Source organism: Alligator sinensis, unplaced genomic scaffold (assembly GCF_000455745.1).
Source record: "Alligator sinensis unplaced genomic scaffold, ASM45574v1 scaffold720_1, whole genome shotgun sequence".
Lineage (NCBI taxonomy): Eukaryota > Metazoa > Chordata > Crocodylia > Alligatoridae > Alligator > Alligator sinensis.
Window position 1 is genome coordinate 1,399,611 of NW_005842026.1, and position 22,555 is coordinate 1,422,165.

A 22,555-nucleotide genomic window follows, 5' to 3' on the forward strand; every position below is an offset into this window, starting at 1 on the left:
CGCCGCCGCGCTCAGCGCGAGCCCGAGCCCCACCCGCCTGCGCATGCGCTGCAAGAACAGCCTCCCGCTGTCCTGGAGGTCGGGCCGGCGCGCGGCAGCGCCGTGATGACGTGAGTGCGTAAGGAGGTTTTCCCCGCCTTCGCGCCAACCATCTGGCGGCCGCGGACTGCGCGCGAGGGGCCCAGTTTTGCCCCGCCGGGACCGGCTCGGGAGCGCCGTTGTCCCGCCCGCCCCCTGCTGCAAGGCAGGAGCATCCCCTTCCCCGGGCCCGCTCCCCTTTCCTGCGGTGGCAAGAGCCGCCCTCGGGCAGCAAGAGCTTCCAAGGAGGCTGTAGGCACCTTCACCCCACATCTCCCAAAAACATTTATCTTAAATTAACTTGATTGCGGGGGTTAAATGTCCCCAAAGGGTTTGCGGGGTGGCTGCCTTGTGGCGTAACAGTGTCCCGAGCTGCTGAGGAAGATCACCTCGCCTTCGAAAGCCCCTCTAACTTCATCCCAGTTGCACAAGAAAATAAAAGACATTGCTCCAAAAAATCCTTGCCTCTCGCATGGTTTGTGGACCACCCTGGCTGCAACATCGCCCTTGCACTACCATAAATCATGTCCCGACTTGAGCTACGCCAAAATAAGACGCTTGAAAAACTGAAATAAGACTGCCCAGACCAGGAGGCTGCATCGACTTAGACCTCTTCCTCCTTTAAATTGCTAATGCCACTGCCTACCTCTGTAAATCTTACTGTTTTATTACTGCATTTATGCAAACGATTCTGAATCAAAGATGGCCCTCTGATTATTAAATTCTGTACATGGAAAATTAATACATTTGTCATCATTTTCCATGTATGGAATCTAATTATTGGAGGGTCATCTTTTATTCATTCCTCCTACCACTGCAGGGAGGCAGGTGGTGTGGGGCAGTCAAGCAGCTTGTGCCTGCCCCTGTGTTACCTCTGTCCCACATCCTACTCCCATACCCAGCAGCTTCAAGGCCACTCCTGCCCCCAGCCTCTGCTCCCCAACTCTCCTCTACAAAGGCAGACTCCAACCCCATCCTAGCCTGGCGCACTGAGCATGGAGTATAGCCCCAGCCCAGGTGCTGTAGCAGCTGTGCACCACTGCTATACTAGCTGGGGCTGTGCTTGGTGCTCCTGGAGCAAAAGTAAAAGGTGGAGGGAAAGGGGCAGGCAGGGAAGCAGAGGCTGTATGGGGCGGAGGGAGAAAGCAATGTGCAGAGGAAGGGACTGGAGCCTACACAGACACAGCTGTGGCCTGCTGCCCACTTGCCCCATATGTGATTCTAAGATGGGGAAATGGGGGCAGAACAACCAGGTCCTACAATTGAATAAATATGGGATTAATAGTTTACCTTTTGAATCTGCCTGACTTCCCAAGTTTCTGGAGCCTTTTCCTTTCCTTTTGGTTTATAACTTAGAGCATTTTCATCACCTTTTGCTTTATTGGAGAAAATTAAAATAATAAATTGATATCTGAAATTTTTTTCCCATTAAAATTTTATGAGGTTTTTTTGTTAATTTAATTTTGAAAATATACAATCTTTAAACCATTGTAAGGAATGGTTTTAGGAACCATGGCTTCCTAAAACCATTTGTAAGAATTTAGCTGAAAAAGTTGTCTAAATAATGTTTTTAAAAAAGCATCCTACCTGACATGCTTGTGCAATATGCCTACAGTGCTCCCAAGCACTCCTAAGGAGCTTGCCAATCCAAGTCTGTATGCACCAAACCTAGAAATGAGCAAATAAACTTTAGTGAATAAAGCCATGCCAAGGACATCTTTTATTGCTATTCTCAAGTACACCGGAGACGTAGCTAAGGATTGGTGGCAGAAGTACCCTCAAGCATGGCTTCACTGCCTCATTTCTGGGTTTGGCACATGTGGAGTGGGAACAAGTGCAAGGGAATGCTCAAGGGAGGTGCCCTCAGGAAGCAATTTACACATGCCCCAAGTTAATTTGTACACCAATCCATTTGTTATGTTAAGCTTAGTAAAAATTATCCTACATACAAACTCCACCAAAGACCACTCTTGCAGAAGGCAACAACTTGGCCCCCTGAAAGACACACCTGAGTTGCACACTGCCACCTGATAAGCTCATACACTCCACAGGATTCTTGGTCCTACTGTCTCCTTGAACCAATGAACATTATAAATGTTGGTAGAAAACAGGGCATGGTGTCACCACACAGCAGTGGATCTCAACCTTTTTAGAGTCAAAGTACCCCTTGTTAAAAACTCAAGGTACCCCTCAGAAAATGCCAGCTCTTAGTTTTCAATTGTTTTTTCAAGTACAGAAAAATAATAGAGCGATTCTGTTGCAAAGAACTCAGAAAAGCCACCACCGGTCAGGACGTTTTTAACACTATAAATTCCTATTTGAAATCTCAGGGTTTTCATCATCAATCTTGTTTGTATACCCAACAGTGCAAACGTTGCATGACACCCCACATCCCCCTTGAAATTATCTTATGGCACCCCAGGCTGCTATACCCTGGTTGAGAATCACTGCCTTAAAGACTAACTAGTTTGGATCATGACAAAGTACTGTAGGTTGTTGCCTATGAAAGCTTATGCCTCTCTGAACCAATTAATCTCCAACCAGGTGCTACCCTGCCCTGCCTTCTGCCTGACTTCAGATTAACACAGCCAACTACCTCTCTCTCCATTATAAATGTCCTACGGGTCCCACTCATTGCTACTCTCTGAGACTGAAAAGGCTAGAGTGGTCAGTGCTCAACGCTAACTGCAAACTGTGCAACTCATAGGCCAGCTCCATCTCCCTTTCAGGCAGCATGACATCAAGAGAAAGCAAAAGCACATGAACACCCCTCTCTCTCTCTCCCTCCCTCCCTCCCCCTCCCCCTCCCTCTCCCTCTCTCGCCTTGGGTAGCTAGACAAAAGCAGTTCATGTCTTGATTCCCTGTGCTTCTGGGAATTTGGGACTGTAATTTTGTTTGGTGCTGTATAAATGATAGAAAAGATTACTAAAACACGCATGTCCCTCCCACAAATCTAGTACTTTTTTTTAATCACCTTTGCATTTCTCTCATTGCTTACTTTCCATAACTTGTAAGTGCAAAGCAAAAAGTTCCTATAAAATGTGCGCTGCTGTCATCTGTGGAATATGAAATCTACAACAGTTATTTCATAATTAATCTTTATTCTGTCTTCTTCTCTAACATAACTACACTGCAGCAGATCTGCAAAGTCTCAGTCCTTTGCAAGGAGCATCCTTTATTTTTGCGTGAAATACAAGGCCACTTACTAAGGTATGCATATGAATTTTATGATACAGAGATTTGCTGTATGACTTTTTCCATGAGATATAGAAAATTCCCTCTGTTCTTTTTGAAATTGCCCTCAGATTGCCATAGCTTGACAACCATACAACTTGGTTATATAATTAGTGGACAAAATGCTTACAGCAGTGTTACTACACGATTTGATTCATTACTATCTCATAACACAGAGAAAGTGGGAAAATTGCAAGTACAAAGCATTTACATTTTTATTTTTATATATTACAGAAAGGTTGCTTAATTTCTGATATGGATAACTTAAATGTATTTATTTACTTATTAATAGGCCCACAATATTGCAAACTTACTTACAAGCAGTGGAAACCAGAGGACAAAACATTGGCCTCCTATATTAAACATACCTGCCCCAAGCCAGGGAAAGTAGCATATTGTTCTCCTTCCTTCACTCTCCATTTTTTATTTTACATGCTTATATTATTTGCTAAATATACAATTACAGTTATCTCCATCTTTCAGACATTTGCATGTTTTGCCATTCCCAAAGAAAATTCACAAGAATCCTTGAGCTGTTGTATGCAAACAAAAACTGTTATTAGTAAACAATTCGTTTTCCATAGTTCAGTGTTTGGGTTTACATAGATCAATTATTTTGGGGAGAAATTGGAGAGATTCTTTCCCAGCAGTGGTGCATATTGGTCATTTTAAACAAAGTAAAAATACTTGTCTAGGTGGTCTTGTAAAGAAACTAGTCAGGAAGAGTTATTTTTCATTGGTATTAAGCATAATTAAGCAAAGAGGACCATAAAACAATATACAACATGACGTTATATAAACATCAGTAGGTGCAACAATTAAAAGTTGAATAGATCAAAAATTTCTCATAAAATATAGGATTCTTGAAAATATATTCTACAAACATTAATATGTTCTTCATTGGCTTTTTGTGGGGCATGGCTGATATTGTATTAGTGGAAAGCAGAAAATTGAGTATGCCAATAAACTAGTTTTAAATATGGGTTATCCATAGGCAATAATATTTACACAGAAATTAAAGGAAACAATGAATTTTATGTTAAGATACTTATTTTACTTATATTTACTGATTTAAGCAAGCATGAGTGATAGAACAATCAATCACTCTTTTCCTCATCCATAAGCACCTGGGACCCAGAGAGCACTCTGTTTATTCAGCTAAAGTCACTAGTTTAAATGAGCCTTTCGGCACAACCCTCCCCTGGTAGTGCTCATATGAAGGCATGCTGCTGCTGAAGGATTCCATGGCAAAATTGTGGCTCTACTAAGTAAGAACAAACCGCTCATCCCTCTCATTTCTCTATGTTTCTGTGCTTCAGAATAGCAGAACTTGTTCAGTTTACTTGTTCAGTTGTTGAGTCTCCTCCATGGGCTAGTATGATTTGACAATTCTGTTCCATCTTCTCCATTTATTATCAGGGCAGTATGACCCAGAGCAGCTGTACCCATGCAATCTTGAACACCTTTGTTAAACCACTACCCCTTTCCTGACTCACCCATCTATCCATACACTTTGCACAGGTAATACAGAAATGAAATCTACCTTACACATGAAATATTAAATCTACAGTGCGGTATAGCTTCATCTAGAACGCAGTCGGAAATTTCATTTGTCAGGCAATCAGCCCCCTGAAAGCGCTCTAAAGCCATGACACACATGCACAGCTGCAGAGTGCTTTTAAAGTGGCCAATTTTACAAGTTAACCCAAATCGGATGAAGGTGCTCCACTTTGGAGTGCCTTAGGGATCTCATGTTTCCTCAGATGAAGTTTGTGGTAGGTCTAGGTGATTGGAACCCCTTTCACCCTCCCCCACAACCTCTCCCTCCAACATCCCCCCTCCAGTTTAGGCCAGGCAAACCCCAGCTGGTAGCTCACTCCCTCTCCTCCTCCCTTTCTTCCTGCAGAAACCCCCAAGCTGGGAGTGGGGGCACGGCAAGGGAAGAGAAGCAGCTCTTCCACTGCAGGCAGGCTCCATGGGCTCCTGCAAGTGCACATCTGTTGGGGGGGCATTCTAATTCATGGCACTTTATGTAAAGTGCCAGGAGTTAGAGCAGGAGCCTGCAAGTCTGGCAGCACTCCTAATAGTTAAAACATAAGACAGAGTTCAGAGATCTTCATTCTAGTTATACATCTGCCATTGACTTTATGCAAGTCACCCATCTCAGTCTCAGTTTCCCCATCTGTAAAATAGGAATAATACTTTACTTACTTCAGCATCATGTGATTTAATATTTGTAAAGTCCTCTTGGTTGTTTGTCCCAGAACTGAAGCAATTCTACTTTGTTACGGGGTTTTCACAGGCACTATCACAATGGATACATTTCACTCTATGAGTCTACATCATCCTGAGGAAGGTTGCGCACACTTTTGGTGTACTAAAAAAAAGACAAGATAGGAAGAATTCAAAGAAAATAAAATTCAGAAGCCAAATTCGTCCAAAAGAAAGGACAAAAAGCATAAATAAACACATACTTAGGAGTTTAAAATAAAGAAAACAAAAGAAAAAAAGGATTAAGACTAAAATGAAAAATGCTTGCACATGATTGTTTAAAAAGCTTGACTGTCTGTAGGATCATCAACTTTTTCCTAAGGAAAAAAAAAAATCAAATAAAGAACTTGTTGAATTCTGCCAGATACTTAAAATCACAAGAGGTTTCACTAGCATAATATTTGTTCTTTTTTTTATTTGGCAAAATTAACTAAACAAAAATTTAGCCAGGGATCTTACATCGGCTCAGGGATTTGAAAATGAAAAAACATAGAATGTGTAGCATTTTGCAGTGTACAAATAAAAGCAAAACATTCAAGAGAGCAATTTTTCAATTTATACGCAGGAGATGGGAAGGGTGGGCTAGCCAGTTATTTAGTTTCATTTTTTCATCGTAATGAGCCAATCTTGGCTTCGGATCCAAGACCCTGGCTGTTGTACTCCAGTGACAGAGAAGCCTTGAGTCCTGTGCAACAGAATACAATGCAACAGCAGCACCCCCACACCCTCTGCTGGAGGCTTGAGGTAGTCATGTCCTTAGCTTCATCATCAGCCAACATGGGCTATACAGATTTGGGTACCAATTCTCTTGGATTTGTTAATGATAATGCATTATTTCAATACAGGTACCAGTCTGGTGAAAAAGAGGAAGGAACGATCTTTGCTAACAAACCCTCTTTTTTGCTAACAAACCCTCTTTTTTCTGTTGCTTATTGAAAAAAAAAATCAATGAGTGAAGCTTTGGGAGCTGCTAGGATGAGATTATAGTTATCACAGGTGAACAAGAAGGGGACTGTGAGCAGCAGATACCAGAGAAGGCTCCTGGGGACAGAGGGCATGAAGAAGGTGTACTGTTGTTTTCACTCCGCCCCCCCCCCCCCCCCCCCCCATCTGCTTTCAGACAAATCAAGCATTTCTATTTAAAGGCACATTGATTTTTGGGGTGGGGAGAGAAGAGAAGAGAATTGGGGATAAGATGGTTTCCTTGATTTCTTTCTGTTAGATAATTAGACATTGCCAATACATTGCAGTTTCAAATGCCTTGGGGATACTGGAGTGTAGAAAAAGGGTGGGTTTTATTTGCCTGGCTCTTTTAAAGCTATAATTGAGGGTTTCTTTTTTATAAAAGAAAAAAAAAGGTGCTAAATATGCCTTGGGAGAGGTGGTGGAAAAATATTATGACATTAGTCAAGATGATTGCAAACACTGTGCGACTGCAATGCATGCAGCTGACCTAACTAAAACACACATAACAGAGCCACTCTTCATTTGATTACAAGATTACTGGTCAAATTCCAAACACCACACCAGGATGATTCAGATGGCCAAGACATGGAACCATCAAATACTAACAACTTAGATCTGACAACAAATGTAGGTAATAAAGCATCATTTCCCAAAACAGGGGTTGGGGGGGGGGGCGGGTTGTTTTGTTTTTTTTAAACAGAGCAGATATTCTTTCCCCTGAAACAAAAATCTCAAACACTTTAAAAACTAATTGTTACAAAAACAAGTATTTTCTCAAAATTAAATCCATTTGCTGATGAAGCTGAAGTTTGAATTTAAGAGGTTTGGTTTACCTGAAGTAATTAACATTGGTCCTCGCCCCTACCTTGGGCAAATTCAAGAGGAGGTTGGATGATCACCTGTCTGGGGTCTTGTGACCCCAGCATTCATTCCTGCCTGTGGCAGGGGGGGGGGGGGGGGGGGGGGGGGGGGGGGGGGGGGGGGGGGGGGGGGGGGGGGGGTTTTTTTTTTTTTTTAGCCACTATGAAACATTATAAAATAATTATGATAATTGGTCATACTGATTTTTAATAATAGACTAGTTTTGAAAATATTTTATCTACTTACCCACTATCAGTAAGGCTAGAATAAGCTACAACAGTAACAGAGTAACAGCTATAGCGCTACAGCTGCTTGTTTCTTCCAAGTTTAAAGGAACAGGTGGGAGGAAAGCATTCTGGGAAAAGTTCCCAGAAGAATATTAAAGGATATCAGACACTCAAAGAAAGGTTGGTTTTTAAGAAAGAAGCTGAATTTTTGCTCGCAAGGAGTAGTTGGAAAATATACTGTGTGTTTAAAACTCAAAGAGTATTTTTATAAGTCTTTTTAATGCAACAAGGAAGGCTATATAAAAATTCAGATACTTTTGGGGCATCTAGTTTGCCTTTATTGTATAGCATTACTATAATTACAAGATTATGCTCTGAAGGTAACTCTTTATGCTGTAAGAAAATTGGAAGCAAATAGGAGATTTTATAACATTAAGGTTAATATGACCTTTATATGTGTGGTTATCAATAAATATAAACACTCACACATACACGACATGGATATTTCCTCACCAGTTATTAAATAAACTCTCACCCTTATCACATAAAATTTACATAGATAAACTTCCCATTGAAATCAATGGTAATATTGGCACCAAAGCCAAGTTAGGGTAAAAGGATCAGGCCAAATATTTGCTAAATCATATGTAAAGCAACGGTGGTCCTGTAAGGCTCATCACATAAGTCTTGAAGTTGGAAAAAAGAGTGGTGTGGATTGTTATTTATACCTATATGGGAACTGGCTAGCTTCCCGTAACGAGAAGAGTCCACACATGTTGCTCTTTTTCTCAAGATAAGGGCTGCAGTACACTTAAAGGATTCACCTGATCCAACATTGGAGTGAGTCAGCAAAAAGAAGTTTCTGCATTTCTATCCAGGATTCTGGACACTGATACTAAGGCAACTCTGCAGAGTTCTATACTCTTATGCCAAGTCCTAGTTATAGTCTAAATCACATCTTAAAATAAATGAAAACTAACATGTTCAGTTTAGCAAACACAAACCTGAGGAGGTGCTGCCAAATTACAAATGAAAGTTAGGGAGTGATTTTTCTGTGAAAAAAACTATTCTCCTGCCTGTGTTCTAGTGTCTCTGTCTTTTATTCTGTGATCATTCATTCTGGTGCATAGTTTTTGTCTGGTTTTACCCACATTGTTTCCAATAAGTCATTTGGTGAACTGCATGAGGTATACCACATTCTGGGATACACATGTGTATGATCTGTGGATTATTATGCCCATCTGACCTCACAGTTCTGCTGCTCAAAGGAACTTAACAAAACACTCTCAAAAGACAAGCTTGAGGACAAAAATTAGCCTATTGGACACTAAAAACTAGGGACGTATTATAGATGATGACTTCATGGCCCGTTATAATCTAATTGATACTTGCTAATCTCTGCATTTCATAAATGATAACAACCCTCCTGACCCATCTTGCTCTTTCACTTATCAGGTTTCTATTGCATCTCTTATTTGTCGGCTCCCTAATAATTTCCCTTGTATCCTGTTTTTCTTTACACATAGAGTTTTATACAAGCCCTTGTTCCATTTGCTATTTAGCTGTGCTGTGTCTGCTTCTCTACCAGAGACCTGAGGAAGGGCACTGTGGTACCTGAAAGCTTCTCTATGTCTTTCCCTGCTATACAGTTGATCTAATAAAAGCTCATCCACAAAAATCCTTGCCTCTCACTTAAGTAGGGACTGCTTATGTGAATGTGGGTTTGCAGAAGCAGATCAAATAAATATACCCTAGTGTACTCTGCACAAATTATGTGATTTTTTTTCTTCTTCTTTGCTACAGTTATTTCAGGCATACTCTTCTTTTGATGATCTTTTTATTTCATATTAGTTCTTGCTCAGTGAATCCTACACTATAATTTTCTGTTACAAAGTATAATATATATAGGTAAGTCTGAGCAGAATCATAGGATGAAATCCTGGCCTATTTGAAGTTAATGGCAAGACTCCCATTTACTTTCCTGGAGCCAGGGTTTTTCTGTAGCCCTCTGAAGAAAGACATGGCTGCAGATGCATTATGCAACACTGTATCCATGAAAATGTGATATACTTTCTACTCAAAATAGGACATACCTTCTTCTGCTCTAAGTAAAAGAAGTTTGAGAAACTTCTGGGAACCAGAAGGAAAGACTCCTTTTGGATAGATCAGGCCTTTTGTACTATAAAAATGTTGAATTTTTCTATGTTAAAAATACAACAAAATAGTTTTAATCAGTGCACAGAATAACTAATACAGCACAGGCTTTTACAATGGTTTTTTGCAATCCTGCTTTTTTCTCTTAATTTCTCTGCCACTTCAAATATACAGCAGATGACTAAAACAATCGAAGAATGTTTTGCTACTAGTCAGCTGCTCTCTTACATTGCTACCCCCTCATGAATCTGCCAACTTCTTCTGATCATGACTCTGTTTTGTGTATTGGAAGATCTGACATCCCTCATTCTTTAATAGAATAGGGAGAACAAAGTACTTGATGAATAGTAAATAGAAATACTACTATTTCTGTTCAGTTTTAATGCCTTCCTTATTTACAATATCTCATCCATAATAAGGTTGAAAAGGGAACACAATAATCTTCTCAAATGAGAGAAGTGTGCATGGAATATTAATTCTGTTTCATTAAACAACTTGACTAATTGCTACCCAATTACTTTTTCAATTTGGGGACTTTCCCTCTACCACAAAAGTCAAAATAAATCACATTCCAACCATGAAGGGTATTTTGAAATAAATCAAGCTCTGGAGTTATTTTATTTCTTAGTTTTCAAATGTATATGACTTTTTAACAAAATAATTTGGGAAATTACATTTAGATGATGGATAGTTAGTAATAAGGCAAAATGCAATTTTTTAGCAAAAATACCATACTGTGATATTTATTTGTGTTCCACGGAATCTCAAATACAATAACTACAACCAAAAATGAGTACATTCCATGAATTCCAATTTACAAAAGCCATCTCTCTCCTCCTGTGAAGCTCCTATGTGCTCCATTGTTTCTGAAAGGCAGGATGATTATGACAGCGAATAAAGGGGTGAAGTTACAGAGAAAGAGAGTCTCCAAGATCAGGAGAACAAAGAACTTTTATTCAATAATAAATATATTTGAAAGATATACCAACATTGATAGGTATAATTTAGAATGAGCCTGACCTGAATTAATCAGTATTTTGGGGGAGTAGCTGAATTCCAAGAGACACATTAATCATGTAGATCATGTTCTGAAAACTGAAGTATGATTTGTTTTCATTGTTTAAAAAAAAGGGTTTTTTTTTCTTCTTCTTAAACTCAAGCATCTATGAGTACAGAGAATAGTTATGTTAGTCTAAAGTTAGGCAGAAGGCAGGGCAAGGTGGTCTCTCTGAACCAATTACTGTTTTTACCTGAATCCAAGATGACTTTGAATTTAAGATGATCTCTGAATAATTAGATTCTATATATAGAAATTTACAATTTGTTATAATTTCCCTTGTAAAGAATTTAATTATTGGAGAGAGAGCTTAAATTCACAATGGGGAGAAAGGAGCAGTAGGGAGTTTGGAGCCTGAACCCTACCTCTTGTGCCCCTGCACCTTGTTCCCACCTGTTCCCCTACCACTTACCCCCCAGGGTGCCTGCTCCCCCACTGCCTGCTCCTCCTAGTGCCTGCCCCCTGGTCAATTGCCCATCCCTCACTGCCTGCTATCCCCACCACTTGGCCACCACTTGCCTCCCCTCAGCTGCCCCCTGTGGCTTGGCCTCTGCTCCCAGAACTGGCCCAAGATGGGCAGCAGTGGCAGAGGCAACTCTGCCCTAGTCAGGGGCAGGCAACAATGTTGGTATGGTTCTGGCTCTGGCACCTGAGCTGCAGCAGCTCCCCTTCTACTGCGCCATCTACCAGGCACTCTTCAGCCCCAACTTGCTGTCTACCAGGCACTCTTCCCCCACTCATAGTTTCCCTGATGCTCTCCCATGCCATGCACCTCCTCTCCCACCACACAAGACACCCCAGCCCCAGTAAGGCAGCAGCTGCAGCCCCAGTTCCAGCCCCAGGCCCTAACCCAAGAAGGAGCCAGACCCAGAGCTGGAGCTGCAGCCACAGCAGTTGCCTGTCCTGAGCCAGTATCCAAATCCAATACAAGGCTTCCCCCATTCCATGTTGTACAGTGAAAAAAAACGTATCTTGGATTTGAGTAAATACAGTGGTCTCTCAGGAGCCACCCTGCACTGCCTTCAGGCAACTAGAGAAACAAAACTCCAACACAGGAGTAATATACAGGTATTGTATGAGGCTGAAGTTATTACATCTTTACAAAGGAATTAATGTACAACAATTCTTATCACTTATCATCTGTACTATCAACATAATGATTACATATATTTAAATATAACATTCAGTAAAAATCATTAATATTTAAAGAATCTGGCTAGCGACTGGTGTACCGGCTGGTGATATTTTGTCCACTGTGTAGGTAAGAAATGAAAACCATACTTCTTAAAATCTACCCCTTTTTTGTCTCTTTTTTTTAATAATCTAACCTGATAAGACAGTTTCTTCATCACTGGGATGGGATATTTCATATTTTAGTGTACCATATTTTTTACTGTGATTTGAACAATATATAATGCAGCAGCTAAAAACAAGAGAATTATAAACTTGTAATTCTGCACAAAGTAAACTTCCTGAACTGAGGTATTCAGTAGGCAAACCAAAGTGGATCCAGAAGAATATCATCACCAACACAACAGAGACAGGTAGCTAGCTGGTCATTTCCAGCTAGAATATTTGAATAGAATATCTGAGCACAACTGCCACCGCTTTTCCACAGCCTCTCCAGCATGATGCATCACCATTATAAAATATGTGTTGGGTACTAATGGGAGATAAGTATTACCTATGGAGTATTATGTAAACGTTTTCTTTGTATAGAACACATATGGATAAATACCTCATTTCTAAAATTTTCCCTACTTCTCCAGCTTGATTTCTTTTGCCTGGTCTTTTCCCCAACCTTCCATTTGCTTAGTCTTCCCATCCATCCCTTTCTTTATTAACATTGAAAAAATAGTATTTGTTAATATTTTTCTATTTTGGCTTTACCTAATTTATTTAATGTTTTGGAATGATCACACAATCTGAAATGTTAAATGAAACAGATAATAACCTTTGAGAGAAGCTTGGTGTGTTGACTGTGTAGTTGTCAGTTCACTTTTCTAGGAAATGCTGCACAGCAAGATGATAATTCTCCACAGACCTATTCTCTGTTGGGCTAAAATCAGATCCTTAGTTAAATAAATGTAAACTTTACTGTTAATTTCACAGGAAACATAATCTGGCCCATTATAAATGTGTATGATCTCAGCAGTATTCCTGCCCAGAGCAGGGGGGATTGGATTTGATGATCTTTCGAGGTCCCTTCCAGCCCTTAATTTCTATGATATAATTTAGGCATGAGTTCTGATGGGCAATTAATGCCTAATAGAAACAATCTAGTCATGTGTTCTGCCACATAGAATCCTGTTTTTGTGCCTGTGTTGGTGACTGTACCTGGATATACATGTGACTTGGATATTCAGTTTGTTAAGGCCAAGCAGTAAAAAAAAAGTGCAATCCTCTGCCAGCTGTCAAAACCTCTCACCCTGGTGTCCCTGAGGACAAGCAACTTGATCCTTTTCCATTTGCCACATCCACCCTTTCCAGCCTTGTATGTCACATAGGCTAATCCTTGCAGATCATTCTATAAAGGAAAAATGTAAAAAGCCTCAGGCAGATTTTAGTAACCTATCTGTTGGTTACAGCGCAGGAGTGTGAGTTATGAGCAATATTTCTAACACTGCTACTACTTTGCTGTGCAAACTTGACAAATCACTTACAGCCAGACCCAAAAAAGTACTTGAATACTAAAAACAAGTCTTATGTTGTGGAAAGACCTAACATTCATACTGGCATCAAATTATACAGGCATGTAACACTTATGTCAACTGTTTTATATACTTGTGTAAGTAGAACAGAACCTCTATAACTTTATACCTCTTTCATTCAGTTTAAAGTTATAGTGGTATAACTCATTTGTATCAGTATAAGAGCAGACAGACACAATACTTACATAGCATATAGACAAACCCAAGCGGCCCTGCTTTTAAAATGGTTTAAAGTTATATCTGTTCACAGCCTTTGACAAACTTTAAGCACTAAAGTCTAAAACTAGGATCCAGAAACTGTTCATCTGCCACCTAACATTAGAGATGAATAAATTCCCTAGATTCCAGTTCTCAGCATCCTCAGAATTGCTGCAGCCTGAAGAGCTAGGCATCTATTTCATTAGATTTATTAGCCCAAAGAAGGCTCAGGGTATATTACAGTAAGAGACAAAAAATATAAAAACAGGATAAAATATTAAGATAAGAAGGTACAAAAAAACTACCTCCTCACTTCCACCCCACAACAATCCATCCCCCTTTCTATCTCCTGGCTCTGACAAATTAGAGTGTACCCTCTCCGTCCCAGCCAACCTAACCCAACCCAACCTCTCTTCCCAAACTTTATTCAAGGTCACTCTAAGTTCAGCTCTGCCTGCAGGTCATGCTGGCAGGGTAGGTGGTGACAGGACAGGGGGGTGTGGGTTACACTGGCAGGGATGGGGGGCACTTTGGCATAGGAGTGAGGGGCACTGGCATATCAGGGCTGCCACAAAGCAGCAGGGGGAACAGCCACAGCTAGACCTGCATCCTAGTGAACGAAGGGAGCAGGGGGAGCTCTGATTTTCCATGATAAAAAAACAAAATCAAACACCAAAATATATAGGTATTTAGAATTTATTTTATTATAATCATTGTGGTACTTGTAGGCTTCCAAATGGCTTTAAAATTGTAAATATAACTATAAAACATTGTGTTCAACTGATACCTATAGATATAGTGGTGTTTCATTTTAGTCCTGGAAAATTTTGGATTTTAATTTTTTTTTAATCAGAGAATTTTGCATTTTTTTAACAGAAAAAACCAGGATCCCTGTTGATCAGCATCTAAGGCAACTTTCACCTAAGGGATAGATTAGTAGATACAATATAAAAAGATAAATGTTGTAATTATTTCTTCAATCCTGTTGTTTTTCCTTGTCCTTTGATATTTTTTATTTTTCTTACAAGTGCCTAAACTCTTTCAAGGCATTCAGATATCACAGTGATGAGCTTGATGTGAGTATATAAATAGGCTGCTGAGATGATGTTTACAACAGAATAATAGGCTAACTTGAATTTGTGTATCAAGTGTACTGATCACAAAGCACATCCTCCTAAGATGTACCAAAAAACCCTTCGTTTTCTGTGCTTACTTTAAAAAAAGAAACAAATTGGCCTTCTATGTTTGAGTTTATTTTGATTCAGTAGCTGGATGTTAGCTGTAGATTGTTAAATTAACTTCTTTCATAGTACTGATAAGAAGCTATAAAATATGGGAAATCAGTAATGAGTTCCTGTCACATTTCATACTTGATCAAGAGTTTTTGCGGTCTGTTAACACAATAACCATGACACCACAGGAAACCTTGAATTTCCCTGCGTGTATAATCATAGAGAAGTATGGCTAGAAGGGGCCTCTGGAGACCATCGAGTCCAACCCCCTGCCAGAAGCAATATCATCCCTATACAAACCATCCTATACAAATTTGTTGTCTAACCTCCTAGCAAAACCACAGTCAACCCTGACATAACACCCTAATCTGCTACAGGTAAAGCAGAGAGACCACAGTGGCCAGCATCCTGCATCTGCAGAGGTTGTCAAAATGTACTCAAGAGATCGCAGGTAGAGGACCAGAACTTTTACTACAGAGGAAGGAAAAATCTCCACAGTACCAATCTGATGATGAGGTAAAGTTCCTTCCTGACCCCAAATATGGCAATCAGTCTGATCTAAATGGAAGGGCAAAACCCTCTAGCAAGGAAATTCCAGGTTTAAGTCCCAGCAGGAGCACTGGCGCAGCCCAGGCAAAATTCCTAGCCTTGACTTCAGCCAACACCCAATGCCTCTAAGGAAAATGTAGCAGCAGAAAAGAAAAAAAAAATCTCTCCCAACCCTGTACAGCTACCAACCTAGTCTAGATGCATGAGAAATACCCATAGTAGAAAATAGCTATCTATGGCTACACCTAGATCATCCCTGAACAAAGCCTGTAAACCTCTTTTTGAACACCTCCAATGATGGAGAGTTCACAACTTCAATAGGCAGTCTATTCCACTGCCTTCCTGTTTTAACAGTGAAGAAGTTTTTTTCCTGATCTGCAAGCTAGACTTACTTAACTGCAACTTCAGGCCATTGGTCTACATCCTACCCTCTTGGCAAAAGAAAAAATATATTTTCCCACTTCTTCATGGCAGCCCTTCTGGTATTTGAAGGACTACTATCATGTCCCCTCTTAAGCATCATTTCTGCAAGCTGAACATGCCTATATCCTTCAACCTCTCTTCATATGATTTGCCTTCTAAGCCCTTCATCATTTTTGTTGCCCACCTCTGCAGCCTCTCTAATTTCTCCACATCCTTTAAAAATGTGGAGCCCAAAACTACACACAGTACTCTAAATGATGTCTAACCAGTTCTGAGTAGAGAGAGACTTCCCATGTCTTGCACCTAACGCTGCTATTGATGCAGTCCAAAACTTCATTCACCTTGTGTGGCTGCATTATACTGCAGACTCATACTGAGTCCATGTTCTACCAAGCATCCCAGATTCTTCTCCCTAATGCTGCCAGCCAGCCAGGTTTTTTTTTTTAATTATTATTATTCCTGAGGTATATCACCTTGCATTTGTCAGCATTGAACTTCATTCTGTTAGCTCCAGCCTGGCTTTCCCATCTGTCAAGATCCTTCTGAATTGCACTTCTGTCCTCCAACATGTCTGCAACCCTTCCCAGTTCGGGGTCATCTGCAAACTCGGTCAATAAGCTTTCTATGCCAGCATCCAAATAATTAAAAAATATGTTGAACAGCACTGGACCCAGGACAAACCCCTATGGGACTCCACTCAAAACCTCCTGCCATTCTGACACGGATGCATTTATAATTATCCTTTGCTTAGCTTTTGAGCTACTTGTCTTGTCTAGCCCACATTTCTCTAATATATGAGAAGGTCATGTAGGACCTTATCAAAAGCCTTGCTGAAGTGCAGATGCACTATATCCATAGCATTTTCTTCAGACCACACTTCCCTACCCCCCACCCCAGGTAGTTACTTTGTCAAAGAAGAAGGTCGAGTTTGACACAATTGGTTCTTATTAAATCCATGCCGCTTTTTGGTGATCAGCAGGGATCCTGGTTTTCTCTGATTAAAAAAATCACAAATTCTCTGACAAAACCCCCCAAATCTATGATTAAATTGAAAGAGTGCTGTGTACATGGCATCAGTTGAACACAATGTTTTATTGATATATTTACAGTTTTAAAGAAATTTGGAAGCCTACTAGTACTCCCATCACTATAATAGAATAAATTCTAAATATCTATACATTTTAGCATTGCGTCAATTCCCCTGTCCTACTGTACCACAATGAGGGAATCAAGCCACAAAAAAAAATCACTGGGGTCACCAGTTAGACTTGTGTCACTGTTTAAACCAGGGTTACTGATTAAATGGGGATTCAGTTACCCCACCAGTCAGATTGAGGTGACCAGTTGAGTCTTCATTAAAACTGCATATAACAATTTATTTAAACTATAAAAATCACTGTTAACTGACAAGGCCCAGATCCTCCAGAGATGGCCTGAACACTTCAGCACCATCCTCAATCAGACATCCCCCTTCAACATGGACGCCATATACAGGCTGCCTCAAATCACCATCAGTACCTTGCTTGAAGCTCCACTTACAATCACAGAAGTCCAAAAGGCCATACAACAAATGTCTAGTGGCAAAGCTCCTGAGGCCAACACGATTCCAGCAGAGATCTAAAATCAGGTGGTCATGACCTTATGGAGAAACTAACCGAGATCTTCTAAAGTATGCGGTCACAGAGGTAGTCCCCCAAGAATTCAAGGATGCCTCCATCATCCATCTGTACAAGAGAAAGGGAAATCGCCAACTCTGTGACAACCGCAGGGGCATCTCCCTCCTCTCAACTGCTGAAAAGATACTCGCGAGAGTCCTCCTCAACTGGCTGACTGACCATTGAAACGACCCACTTCCTGAGAGTCAATGAGGCTTCAGAAAAGGATGTGGAACCATTGACATGGTGTTTGCAGTCCGGCAGCTTCAAGAAAAGTGCCAGGAACAGAATGTCGACCTTCTCCTCACATTCATCGATCTAACCAAAGCCTTTGACATGATGAACCACAAAGTCCTCTGGGAAATCATGAAGAAGTACGGATGCCCCGAAAAATTTATCAATATGGTTCAACAGTTCCACAGTGGCATGGTGGTGCATGTCTTTGTGAATGCTAAATGTTCTGACCCCTTTCCAGTCACAAATGGCGTCAAGCAGGGTTGTGTGCTCGCACCTATCCTCTTCAGCGTGGTATTCTCTGCTATGCTGTCAGATGCCTTCCAAGATGATGACCTTGGTATGGGGATCAGATACCATTTTGACGGAGACATCTTCAACCCGAGCAGGCTCCAAGCAAGCTCCAAAGTCCAGACAGCCACACTTTGTGACTTCCTCTCCACTGATGACTATGCGTTATGTGCAGGCTCACAGGCTGACATGCAACAATGTATGGACATATTCTCATCAGCCTGTGACAACTTTGGACTCACTACTAACACAAAGAAGACTGAAGTGATGTTTCAACCTGCACCTGGCACAAAACCCCAAGAACAACACGTCTCAGTTAAAGGCCAATAATTCTTAATGGTCGACCAGTTTGCCTGTCTAGGCAGCACAGTCTCCTGGGGTGTCCACATTGATGATGACGTCAATGCAAGATTTGCGAAAGCTAGCATGGCCTTTGGCAGACTCCGTAAGTCGTCTGGGACTGCAGAGGCGTCAGAATGTTGACAAAACTAAAGTTTTACAAAGCCATCATCCTTCAGACCCTACTTTATGCCTGTGAAACCTGGACCATTTACCAGCGTCATGACGCAAAACTAAACCACTTCCATTTGTGCTGCCTGTGAAAGATATTAAAAATCAAGTGGCAGGACAAGATTCTGGACACCGAGGTGCTCAGAAGTTCAACTCCCCACAGTATTCATACCCTGCTGAAACTGGCACAGCTAAGATGGGCCAGCCACCTCTCAAGAATGCCTGACACTTGCCTGCCAAAGAAAGTCTTCTATGGCAAACTGTCAAATGGAGTACACTTTTGCAGAACACCAAAGAAGTGGTACAAGGACACCCTAAAGGTGTCCCTAAGGAGTTTTGGCATAAACCCAGAGTCATGGGAGCAAATCGCTTGCGACCATCCATCCTGGAGGTCCCAAATCCAGAACGGAGCATTGGCTTTTGGACAGCAACGCATGGCAGAAGCAATGAAGAAACACGTGGCCAGGAAAACAAAAACCTCCTGTATCCAGTCCTCATTGCTCTCCTGCCCCCACTGCAGCAGAGTGTTTAAAGCAAAGATCAGACTTATAAGTCACCTACATACTCACATGACCTAGCCTCCACCCTCTCCATTCTCTTCCCTTTCCCTGTTTTCTCCTTTTCTCTTTTCTCCTTCCCTTTTTCTTTGCCACATTTTCTCTCTTTTTCCCTCCTTCTGAATTCATTCAGATCCATCAAAAGCTCTGTCTCTTTTGTTATCTCATCACTCAGCTTGCCCCTTCCTTATCCAAATAATCCTTATTAGGTGTCTGGCTACAGCTTAGTTTTTTATGAAGACTAATCATGTAGCTGTTAAGTAGCTCTAACTTCTTTGCATCTTCTGTCAAGAGTTCCCCAGGCTATTTCATTGTAGACCCACACCTTCTTTGGTCTTTCTTTTCTGGCTGACACACTGCCCCTGATTGGCAGAGGGGCTCCACTGACTGGGCCGTTTGTGACTGATCTCTAGGGAAGCGAAAACCATGGCATAATTAAAACAGCAGCCTGGCTGGCAAGGCCCCTCCACCAATCAGGAGTGGTGGGGGGCAAACGAAAAAATGAAAACATTAAAGGAGCTGCTGAAGGGGGCACTTACAGCATGATTTACAGAGATCCCTACTTACAGAGCCTCTTCTCTTTGTCCTCAGCCTCCCTTGCCAGGTGTACCACATTCTTTATCTGTCTGATTTTGTTCTTGCAGATTCTTATTTTCTTGTGTGCTTCTTTGGTGACCTACCCATTTTTTCCATTGCCTGTATGTTTTTCTTTTGCAGTTGAAACACCCTAGATGTTCCATGTGCAGTGTGACAGGGTGCCATCCCCAGGTGCTAAGTTGGATTGGTCGCATTGCTTCCTGACCTATATCGAAGAGCTCTACCTGACTCAGGAAGTGCACAGGCCAACCAGAGGTAATACTCTCCTAGACTTGGTCTTGGCCAAAGGAGATAATCCGGTAAGCAACTTGAATACAGAGGGTAGCCTGGGTGACAGTGATCACAAGGCCATCATGTTCACTATCCATTGCAAAGCAGGAAAATCTGCTAGCAGGGTTGAAGTTTTGGAATTCAAAATTTCAAAATTTCAACATGCTCAGGGCAATAGTAGGGGACGCGCTGTGGGACCAGGGACCAAAGGTGAAAGGAGTACATGAAGAGTGGTTGTTCCTCAAGGACATGATCCTTGAAGCACAAAAAGACCATTCCCATGTGGAGATGAGGTAGCAGAAGGGCTAGGAAGCCCTCTTGGTGTAATAGGGATATCTTGGTCCTCTTGAAAAAGAAGAAAGATGCATACAAACAACAGAAACTTGGGACAGTCCCCAAGGAGGACTATACAACAATGGCCCATACTTGTAGGGAGAAGGTTGGAAAGGCTAAGGCGGCAACTGAATTTAAACTAGGAACAAAAATCAAGGACAATAAGAAGTCCTTCTTTAGGTATGTAGGGAACAGGAAGAAAACAAATGGAAGCTTGGGCCCATTGCTTAGCAACTCAGGACAGCTAGTTACCAACACTCAGGAGAAAACTGAACTCCTGAATGACTACTTTCCTTTGTTATTTTACCAGATGAAGGGGAAAATCACACTAGATAAGGTTCAGAATGAGAATGATGGGAATGACCATTTTCCTACTGTTGACATTGATCAGTTAGAAAAGTTAGACATTTGTAAGTCAGCAGGACTGGATGAACTTCATCCAAGAGTGCTGAAGGAGCTGGCCAAAGTCATCGTGGTACCTCTGGCAAAACTCTTCCAAAACTCATGGCACTCAGGGGAGGTCCCTGAAGACTGGAAGAGGGCCAATGTTGTGGCCATCTTCAAGAAGGGAAGGAGAGAGGACATGGGCAATTATAGGCCAAGTAGCCTGACTTCTATCCCAGGGAAAATCCTGGAAAAAATCATCAAGGAGTCTATGTGTGATAGGCTTGCAGAAGGTAGGATTCTGAATGACAGCCAGCATGGCTTCATCATGGGCAGGTCATGCTTTACCAATCTCATCTCCTTCTATGACCAGGTAACTTGCCACCTAGATAACAGAGAGGAGGTTGACATTGTATACCTAGACTTCCAAAAGGCCTTTAATCTGGTATCCCATAATGTTCTCATGGGAAAATCGGAGGATTGCAGGCTTAACTGCTCAACAGTTAGGTGGGTAGGAAGCTGTCTACAGGGTAGGACCCAGAGATTTCTAATGAACGGATCTGTGTCATCCTGGTGAAAAGTGGCCAGTGATGTCCTTCAGGGGTCCATGCTTGGTCCAGGGCTTTTCAACATCTTTATCAATGATTTGGATATGGGGGTGAAGAGCTCACTGGCCAAGTTTGCAGATGACACCAAGTTATGGGGGAGTGTGGTCACACTTGAAGATAGGCTGCAGATACAGGCAGACCTAGACACGCTGGCAAGTTGGGCGAATCGGAACTGGATGAAGTTCAACATTGAGAAGTGTAAAGTGCTCCATATAGGGACGAAGAATCTCCAACATACTTACAGGCTCAGTTGCACCAAACTGACGACCACCATGACTGAAAGGGACCTAGGAGTAATAATAGACCATAGTATGAACATGAGCCATCAGTGCAATGATGTAGCCAGCAGGGCAAACAATACTCTGGCATGCATCAATCGATGCATGTCAAGCAAAACCAAGGAAGTGATTCTTCTGCTTTACTCAGCATTGATGAGACTGCAGCTAGAATACTGCATCCAGTTCTGGAAGCCACACTTCAACAAGGACGTGGAAAAGCTTGAGTCTAGCGAAGAGCCACCCATATGATTAGAGACTTGCAAGGCAAGCCATATGAGGAAAGGCTGAGAGACTTGGGTCTCTTCAGCCTAAAAAAGAGAAGGCCGAGAGGAGACTTGGTAGCAGCTTACCACTACATCAGGGGAATACATCAAGGGCTCAGGAAACAACTGTTCACTAGGGCACTCTTGGGGAAAACCAGGAATAATGGCCACAGACTCCTGGAACACTGTTTCAGGCTTAACACTGGGAAAAACTTCTTCACAGTTAGGGTGTCCAGACTGTGGAATAAACTTCTTCCAGAGGTGGTGTAATCACCTACCCTGGACATTTTTAAGAGGAGACTGGATGGTCACCTTGCTGGGGTCACCTCACCCCAGTTCTCTTTCCTGCCTAGTGCAGGGGGGCTGGACCTGATAATCTTGTGAGGTCCCTTCTAGCCCCTTACAATCTATGAATTACAATCTATGACATCCCTAGAGGCCCCCAAAATTCCCTTTTACCCTGCTCACTCTGGGAACAATCTCCCCTTCACTCACCCACCATTTCTTGGTGTATTTTATGGTTATAAAAGGGAGGCTGCCTCAGGGCTTTCCAGACCTGGTGGTGGGTGGTCCCTTGCCTTAAGAGCTAATTGAATGACTCTATACCTTCCCT

At 41.6% G+C, this 22,555-nt stretch overlaps 1 long non-coding RNA gene across 1 annotated transcript in view; it reads right to left on the minus strand.

The window, feature by feature from the left end:
- Positions 1 to 3,326: 3,326 nt before the first annotated feature.
- LOC112550072 overlaps positions 3,327 to 22,555 on the minus strand; it is a 58,269-nt gene continuing 39,040 nt past the window's right edge. The window contains exons 3-4 of the long non-coding RNA XR_003093735.1: positions 5,525 to 5,690; positions 3,327 to 3,846 (exon numbers count right to left, since the gene is read on the minus strand). This is a non-coding gene — a long non-coding RNA (uncharacterized LOC112550072). The remainder of the gene's footprint in view (positions 3,847 to 5,524; positions 5,691 to 22,555) is intronic.